The following is a 9,147-nucleotide window of genomic DNA, read 5'->3' on the forward strand; positions in this document are numbered from 1 at the left end:
CAGAAAGTCAGATAAGATGAAATCAACTGCCTAGAAAATCATACGAAAAATACATGTTGTAAAAATTATTGTTTACCAACAAAACTAGATGCGCGCGCAGCCGTGAGGCAGTCTATGGGCAGAAGACGCTTGGTGGCCGTCCACAACCTTATAAACTAAACCTAAATAGTCAGCTGCTGTAAGCTACAATCGGATTTTTTTGTATACCACTGTTGTCTCAATGATAATAACATCTCAGTTCAGACTATATTTCAAAGTTTGACGTTCATTTGCATTATTAATATACGTATTTTGTCATTTTTGGCGAAGACATGCATTCCATTAGGGATATTGAACATATTTAACATTCTCTAACCATCGTGATTTCGAATTGGTGCAGTTTTCAGCACAAAAACTCATTTTATTCTTTTGCTCTTTTGCATTGCTCTATGCTGTTCTATGGTGCTTTCTGCCTCTTGGTTGCGCACGCATGTTTTTTTGACGTTGCATAGAAATCCATATAGTTCCCTCCAACTCATGAGCTTCGCTTGCTGAAGAAAAATGCTGGGCTTGTTTGATGTCATGTGTATTGCCATCCCCAATCCCCAATCGCCCCCATGCCCTCACAAGTTGTTGCATACTTAACTTATAACGCAGACCAGAAAACTCAAAGCATGTTTTCATGTTTATTTGATTGAATGCTTCATGGCATTTACTATTTAAACCCCCTTCCTACTTAATGGCAAGGCCACAGTGATTAACAGGGTCTCATTAGGTCTGACTTCTAACATGCACAATATTGGAAATTCTGATGTAGCTCTCCCCTGCAGAATGAAGGACTGATAGGGCAACATATCAGATCTCAGAGGGGAAAAACTTAGGCTAATATAAAATAAATGTGCAAAAACATTTAACAGAATTTTTCATGCTTCTCTCATCCCCTATACTCTCTCTCTCTCTCTCTCTCTCTGTGTCTGTGTGATGTACGTCCCACTCCACTTCTCCCTTGTTAATTGCACATGAAGGTGATCTAAATCAAGATGGATATTTCTCCCTCTTGCTTATTTTTATTCTGGTCTGGGGAGAGAGATATGCTGGAAACATTAGGTTGAATTATGCCCCTATGCATTCCACTGAAGTAATATAAAAATATGAATGCCACTGTATTTCATGCAATCATGCAATTTTCTGTTGCTGCATGTGAAAGCATGCAAGACATTCTATAAATTTAATGGTCTCCATTAGTCCTAGTGGCAAACCTTGTAACATGCCAATCTTATAGGATAGGGAAAACAATTACCAAAATCAGTGCTACCGAACTGGAGTAGCTGCAGCTAATGGCCAGTACTCCCAGTCAGGGCAGTCCTGATGGGCCCATATGTTCCTCAACCTAGGTAAAATAAAATATATTCCAGACTTTTCAAGGGCCCTCTTCCCTTGGGCCCCTATAATCAGTAGTGGTTTTAGCCTAGGCTACCCCCAGTCTGACGCGCCTGCTCCAAGTCAGTCAGCTACAATGCTAGGTCTGGGGGCATCATCTAAACCTGCCTTTTTGCCTCTTAACAGACTCAAAATGTCATTGAAAGTTCTGTGCAACATGAACAGGGCCCTTACGTGACAAAACAATGGATTTTCAACTCATTAATTGTGAAGGAACCGTTTGTACTGTCACTAGGCTACCTCAGTTTCCACCAGTGACTTCCAGAAAAGCCCAAGAAAGTTGTCGAGCTCATGCCGGCTTTGCAACGAAAACTTGAAGTTTATTTCCCCTCAAAAATAGGTTTTTGAGCACTGTAATGGTTATGATCATATAATAACTATGTAACTACATGGAAACTGTCCAAATCTTGCACGTTACAAGCTAGCTAATGAGTAGAAAATGGATCGTTTTTGTCACATAAGGACTTAGTTCATATACAGACATTTTTATGACATTTTGAGTCTGTTAAAGAAGCCCTATGCAACTTTTTGCAATTTTAGCAAAAATGACCTTAATTATGCAGGTTGTGAATCGTTCTGATGGTTCTACAACACTTTTTGGGTTGTTTGGTGGGTGCTTCGTCTCCCTCTAGTGCTTCTCCGCGGAAAAAAACGAATATGCAACTTTCTGGTCGCGGTCCGAACACATTCGGATGTGACTCAGCGGAAGTATCCAATCGCGCCTTGAAAATGTAGTCAGATTGTAGTTTCTAAGAAGACTGCAAAACGGACTCCGACTTGGCTTTGTTGCTGCTGAAATTGTAAGTAGCCTACCCTTGGGTGAACTTTGTTTTTGTAATGTGGTTTGATAGTCTCTTGAACAATCTGTTTGCTCGACCGTTTTATTGTGAGCCCTGTATGTGTTTAGCTTGGTTTCTTGATGGCTAGCTCGCTAGCTAGTGGGGGTTTAGCGTAGCAGTCACTTGCTACTGAAGCTGCAGGGGGAGCTATGTCGTGAAAAATGCGAGCCCAAATCAGGCGAAAACCCAGAAACAGCGAAGGAATAACAAGACCTGCATAGGGCTTCTTTAAAGGAGACATTGGCAACTATTTCAACGTAATAAACCTGTTTAGAAATCATTTGGATGGTTAAATGACCTGCTCCGTTGAAAATGGTGACTTTCCCCGCTGTGCCTAGCGTCCCCAGGCGGAAAACCAACCTTGCAACATTGAGACTGTCCCGGAAAGAGAAAGAAACAAGAAACTCGTTGTAACATCCACATAGTTCTGCCAAACTTATGCTAACCGTTCGCTAGCTTGTAAACAAATCCATGTGCTTTATCGTTACCTTTTCCCACAGTTTGAAATAGCATAATGCACAATTTCTCCAGCAGAGGGGGAAATCCTGCCAAGTTTCTCTTTAAGAGGCAAAAGAGGGAGGTTTAGATGCTGCCCCCAGACCTAGCATTGAAGTTGACTGGGCGTACTGGCCATTAACCGCAGCTAGTCCAGTTCGGTACCGATTTTGGTCCCCCCCCTTTCGGCAGTACTTGCCGATGTCTAGCGATCAAAATCCATGTAACAATTTGCCAGATTTTTCCTTTAAGTGCCACTTACACCTCCTGCTCACTTGCCTTTATTATTATGTAAAGATTGCTTTTCAGACAGCCTTTAATGCATTATATATTTTCCCTTGAAACACACACACAGACAGACAGACAGAAAGACACATACACACACCACACAAACACTCACACGCACACACACACACACACACTATAGAACCTCTCAGCGATGGCGGGAAGATTAACAGCCAGCTGGGGTGGATTTGTCTTGACCTAGAGAGGATTTGGTGCTCCCCACCTCATCACAGAGCGCTGGAATCAGCTCTGCCTTTCTCCTGGCGTCAGACTGCTCAAATCGCTTCTCTCAACCTGACCTAGATTAAATAAGCAAAACTCAACTTCAAATGGTACACAGACAATATGGCCATAACTCTGTAATACAAACAATTTACAGTCACGGTATATAACAAAGCATTGTTCGCTCTGCTGTACGGCTGGAGGACAGTTTTTCTTCTTGCATTGCTTGTTAAAAGCAAAAACAAATGTACTTTAGTACATTGCATACAATTTGTCAGTTTAATTGGATTGGATGTTTATTATCAGTTTTATTTGGTTTCTCATTGGTCAGAATCTCTTAGAAAGTAACCAACCACATGGTGAAATGCCTTCATAATGAACTAATTAATTAAAAAAATTTAACCATTAATATATCATTGTTTTGAACTATCTCAGTATAAAAATAAGTATCAGTTTGTTTAATGAGCTAAAAAACTAATTATATCTTGCATATAATTAGTCTGAAAATTGGAGGATAAATAAAGCAGCCTAGTTTGCAAATACTCCAGAGTACTGTTTTAATGTAGCTCCAGATATTTGAAATATAATGGTGTGGTAGAAACTCAGAGGAAATATAGGTGTAATAACCTGCAACACATTAACTCTCATAACCTCAAAACAAGTATTAACATGCCATATCATAATGTTAATTAACAATTCCATATATTGCCTATAGTGAGCAATATTATATTGTTCTTACTCATGGAAAAATAAGTTATGGAATTTATATGCATTGTAGCATAGACTATAGGAAAATCTGCTCATAACATATGGATCAGATTTGCCTGTGCTGCCTTGAAGATAGCTTGATTTGTTTTGGTTCATAGCAGCCTCATTCAGGGCAACAGAAAATAAATAGAATTAAATCAAAGCGACAAAGGCATCATTAAATCAATGCTGAATCAATGATGAATCTGAAGCTGTCTTTGCCATCATTGTAATTAAATTAATGTCATGTCACATCCGTGCTTCCAGAGCACCAAAGCAAGCGCAAGTAAAGACAGTTCTTATCAGAAAATAACCAGATGCATTTCTGAATGCAGAAAGGAATCAAAATGAGACTGCCCCGACAGTTAATTTCAGACGTGTGGTGATTGATGTAAAATTTCCTCAGTCAGATGGGTCCACATTCGGAATATATTTACTTAGATATGTATGCAGCCAGCCCTCAGAAGCTCTCCAAGGCTGCTTTGTGTTTATCTCTCTTCGTCTTGCTCTCCCTATCTGTCTCCCTTCTTCCTTCCGCCAATAAACAGCATGTTATGTCCGTTACGAATGCCCAGCTGCTCTCAATATTGACTTTCATATGTTCCACGCACAGGAGGGCAGTCTTGCTTCAAAGCGAATGATTGATACACAGCAGTGAACAAGAGGCCTCTCTGCCTGCAAGCCAGTTGTTACCTCATTTGGAAGGCAGAAACCTTCAAACTCTTTCGTTTTGTTTTGTTTGTTTGTCTGCTTTCCTCTTTCACCAGCATGCCAGGCGTGTTGTTGACGCTCAAACACGCACCTCCATCTGGATGACACAAAACCATGTCCTTGCTCTCAGGATGTTTGTGGTTTTCCTTAAACATCTAGTTTTTCTTTAGTCAGAAGGATGTTTATAGTTATAACCAGGACAACAGAAATATAAGTGCATAATGAATGTAAAATGACTGTGATTAACCAACACGTTGAACTGATGTGTTACAAAATAGGTTTGTAAGAAAAAATGTTGTTTTCCTTATTTAGAATGAGTTTTTGATGAAGTGGGACAGCTATGTGATTGCTCCAAAGGCATTTGCAATGTAGAGCCATTCAAGTGGCTACAAATGAGTGGCCATTTTGGTTCAGCAAAAATGTGGTGTCTATTTTGCCATGTGATCGAAAAAAGCTCAAAGCAATGCTGCTACCAGCCCAGCAAGAACAGAAACCAGAGATTCCTGTCTGTTCTCTGCGCTGTATGTTGCGCAATGAGAATAATCATGTGAAACCCCATTTTCAAGTTCATTGCATCAACAAGTGTGTTTGTTTTTTGTAAAAGTCTCAGAGAGAGAGAAGGACAGGGAAAGAAAGAGATGATCTGGCAATCTCCTTATTATCAATCACCAGTTCCTATTAGGATGTTGGATATGGTTCCAGGACATTACCCATTTCCTCCCCTTTATATCAAAGCTACCCTCCCTCCACCCGAACTCTTAATGTTTTCCAGACGAGCACAATGGGACGTTTGATTTAGTGTACAAAGAGACATGTACACAGCTGGCTCTGACGGGGCCCAACAGCTGGTGTGTAGCCTAGAATACAGCATCAAGTCTCAATCAGGCATTTGTTTATCTAATTAAGCTTGAGAAACGCGCGGCCCCATTGCCTTCTTATTCCTCCTCCTCCCACTCTTTTCCCTCCTGTTCATTTCAGAAAGTCGAAGATTTTCTTTTTATACTGTAATAGATCCAGGCCAGTCTAGTCACACAGGCTTTGCTTTGATGTAGCATGGAGCAGAGTGATGGCACACAGGTGATGTTTCTGCAATGTGCAGCACCAGCAGCAAGGTCACAGACTCGGCATTCAAAGCCTTTCCCTTGTTGGAAGGCGGTTTTTTGAGATGGATTCCCCATATGAGTCCTTGTCTGTCTGTGTCTACCCCCTGCTAGCGCAAACATTCCAGCACATTGGTCATCCAGCACCCAACAGTCAGCTATACTCCATCTCCCTTCTTAGCTCTAGTCTTCTTGGGGCAACAATTTTTACAGATACTAGATTGCTATGGTCCCAGCTGTCCAATAGGACACTTAGGCAAATCATTCAGTGCTGTTGCAACAAAATGCTTTGAGGATTTTTCTCAGTGGGAAATGATGTTTTGCACACATTCACAGACAGGCACAAATGGCTATAATTTAAACTTCAATGTTTTTTCTGTGTTTTTTTTTTACTAATACACATAAATAGGAGCAGAAGGAGAAAGAGTTGAGGGAAGGATAAAGCTGGAGTTTAATGTCCTATAGGCATGCCTCTCCACCGTTTCAAATACTTCTGACTCATTGTCTGCTGTGGTTAACAACTGCAGTCAAAGTCTGAGTCATCCTTCATCTTCAGAGTAAGGGCTGTGGTGTGATCATAAGTCTGCACAAAATGCACTGGCACATTCTGGAGAATGAGACCACGTAATGGAACACATACAGCTTTTTAATTCTAGAATGAACTCCTTAGAGGGATAGGAAGATGGATATACAGTGGGAGCATCTTCTCTGCACGTTATACAAAACACTTTCTGTAGGCCAGAACCGTTAACTTTTGGGAACAGGATATGGATTAATTCTGTGATTTATTCTTCTTGACATTTACTATAACGTGCCTTTTGGGATGACAATCATAAAAAATGAGGGAGACATTAAACATAACAACACACAATAAAACCCTGACTTAAGAATGGGACGGCATTTGCAAAGCCACAAAAAAAACAGGCAATGGAATTAGTAATAACAGCTTTGACTTGCCATAATTCAATTCATAAAACATTTGCCGCCAATCAAAAAATGTGGACAAGGTGCAAGAACAACAGACAATTACATTCCCCCCAAATTCCTTGTGAACCTGTTGTAGGTAGACAGAGATAGAACAAAAGAGCGGTGTCTCAGGCAGGCAAATTGGTGAGGTTCTGACCTAGGTCTCCCAGAGGATGGTGAATGCGGCAAAATCCACATGGCGGCGTGGAAGGAGGGGAGCGAGGGAGCAAAGGCTCTCAGAACTGGAGCACGGAGGATGGGAAGATAATACTGCATTACGCGGGCCGTCTGAACCAGATCAAAGCCTAGACAATCAAAGGCATTGTGTGTGTGTGTGAGGGGTGGTGGTGGGGGTGTGGGGGGCGGAGATGGAAGAGCACGCTGCAGCCTAATGTCTAGAAGCTTCTGCGAGAGTCTGATGTGGGTGCCCCACCCGTGTATTTTGTTCCGTCGCCCACCTCAGCTGCCTCCGCTTGCCGCGGGTCTATTGCATTGGCATCGTTTTGCACTTTTGACTTCACGCTCGCAGACGAGAGGATGAGCCGTTCACTCCCCAAAAAGCTGAGGGGAGTTCCCCTTTTGGGTTAGCAAATGGGAAGCTGTCCCAGCTACTTAATGGAATTCCCGTCCCAGTTCAGCCCATAAATTGAATGCGATTGATCCTAGCTTAAACATCTTAACTCCTGGAGAGCATGTCTCTTGCAGAGGATTGCTTTGGAAACACTGGATATTAAGCACTGAACAGGCTTGGGAAGACATTTGTCTGTGTCACTGTGCGTGGTTTCTGCTATTAATCAGTTAATAAGGAACAGTGCATGATAATGGCCGAGCAGAGAGTTGTCAAATAGCTTTAAAACGGTCAATAAAAATTCAGCAGTGTGTGTTCCAGTATATGTGTGACTTCATTGGTGTAGTCTGTCTTGGTAACATAATATGTTAAGTGTGTGTACGTCCTAGAAATAGAATACTCTACAGCCATGTCAGTGTAGGCCACTGGAATATCCCTTAGCGGAAATAAGGATGCACACTGATGCTACTGGTTGAAACTGATATTGTCACAATTTAAATGCAACCTTGTGTGCCACCATGTTAAATGAAAAAAAGGGCCAGACTCCTTCAGGGAGTCCTTCTCTTTGATGATTTCTGGTATCATTAAACCTTTTGAAGTTATGTTCCCTTATTTCCCCCTCTTTTTCTTCATTCCATAGGATTTTGCCGGTCTTGCAAAATTACACGCTATATGCATGAGTCATGGCAGGAATGGAGGAGGCTGAGCTCCCCTTTGGGTAATTATGCACAGTTACACAACCACGCCTTGTTATGAGAGGCTACAGTGAACAGCTTGTAGATGTCATAACATCGGTACCTCAATAATATGCCAGTAATAAAGCAGGAGAAGGATTAGAATAAAGCAGAAGAAGGATAGTTTGAATTAACAACACATATTCAGGGGAGATCTTTCATTACCCTGGGTGGTGGCGCTTTCTGTTGTTGTTAATTGAGCAGAGGTGATTCTTGAGGCGAGGGAAAGAGCCCATCAAGACGACTGCACCAAATATCATGGAAATGAGCCAGAAGACAAACCGTCCATGCAAGTAAGCTTTGCCTCATAATAGGATACCGTCGACCGTCGGGCAAACTAAGCTGCAAAACACATGTGGGGGAGCAACCTTTACCACTGAATCCTGCTTTGTGGCGCTGAACTTCCCGAAATTCCTATTGTTTCAGATGGCCCTGTCAGGGATGAGGTTTGCACCAGGCACCACACTGAGGCGCGCTGCTTGGATCACAATGGGTCATTGGAATTGGAGGCTTTAATGTAGCAAGACAAGTAGAAACCCCACAAAATGGTCATGCAATTTCACAGGAAGGGAGTTCTTGTCATGGAACAGTGTATGTACAGGTTAGCAGCAGCTGAAATGTTGACAATATAAGTGGGCATAAATAAAATAGCACAGTATCAGTAATTCTGCAATGACTATTTTGTATAAACTCTTATGAAATTTATTATGGAAAAAAGGGGTATGTCACTTGTTCTGTAGGTAAATGAAGATGAGTCTGTCACTTAGCACTGAATGGAACCTTCCCTTGGTATCTTTTTAACTGACGTTTTAATTGCTGGGTAAACACTGCCCTCCATTAGCAATAATTGTATGTTTTCTATTGTGCTATCACTTCTGCTGCAGTTTGATTTCGTGGGTATTCCTCCAAGGCCAAAACATGTAATTACTTTTCCCCCCTTGTTCCTGTGTCTCCTTCCAAGTGGAAAAATGTATTTCATCTTTCTTTGTGCTTGGCCTCTGATGTATGACATAGTAATCAGCAGTGTTTGCCTGGTAGCCCCTGGTGGGGCTACATGTCTG

The 9,147-nt window shown here is 41.7% G+C and overlaps 1 long non-coding RNA gene across 1 annotated transcript; it reads left to right on the forward strand.

The window, feature by feature from the left end:
• Positions 1–2,182: 2,182 nt before the first annotated feature.
• On the forward strand, positions 2,183–8,729 carry LOC125307541. The gene is made up of 4 exons (XR_007195740.1): positions 2,183–2,219; positions 7,993–8,070; positions 8,291–8,379; positions 8,513–8,729. It is a non-coding gene; the product is annotated as an uncharacterized LOC125307541 (long non-coding RNA).
• The last annotated feature ends 418 nt before the right edge of the window (positions 8,730–9,147 follow it).

The sequence above is a fragment of the Alosa alosa genome, chromosome 1 (genome assembly GCF_017589495.1).
Source record: "Alosa alosa isolate M-15738 ecotype Scorff River chromosome 1, AALO_Geno_1.1, whole genome shotgun sequence".
NCBI classification, from domain to species: Eukaryota; Metazoa; Chordata; class Actinopteri; order Clupeiformes; family Clupeidae; genus Alosa; species Alosa alosa.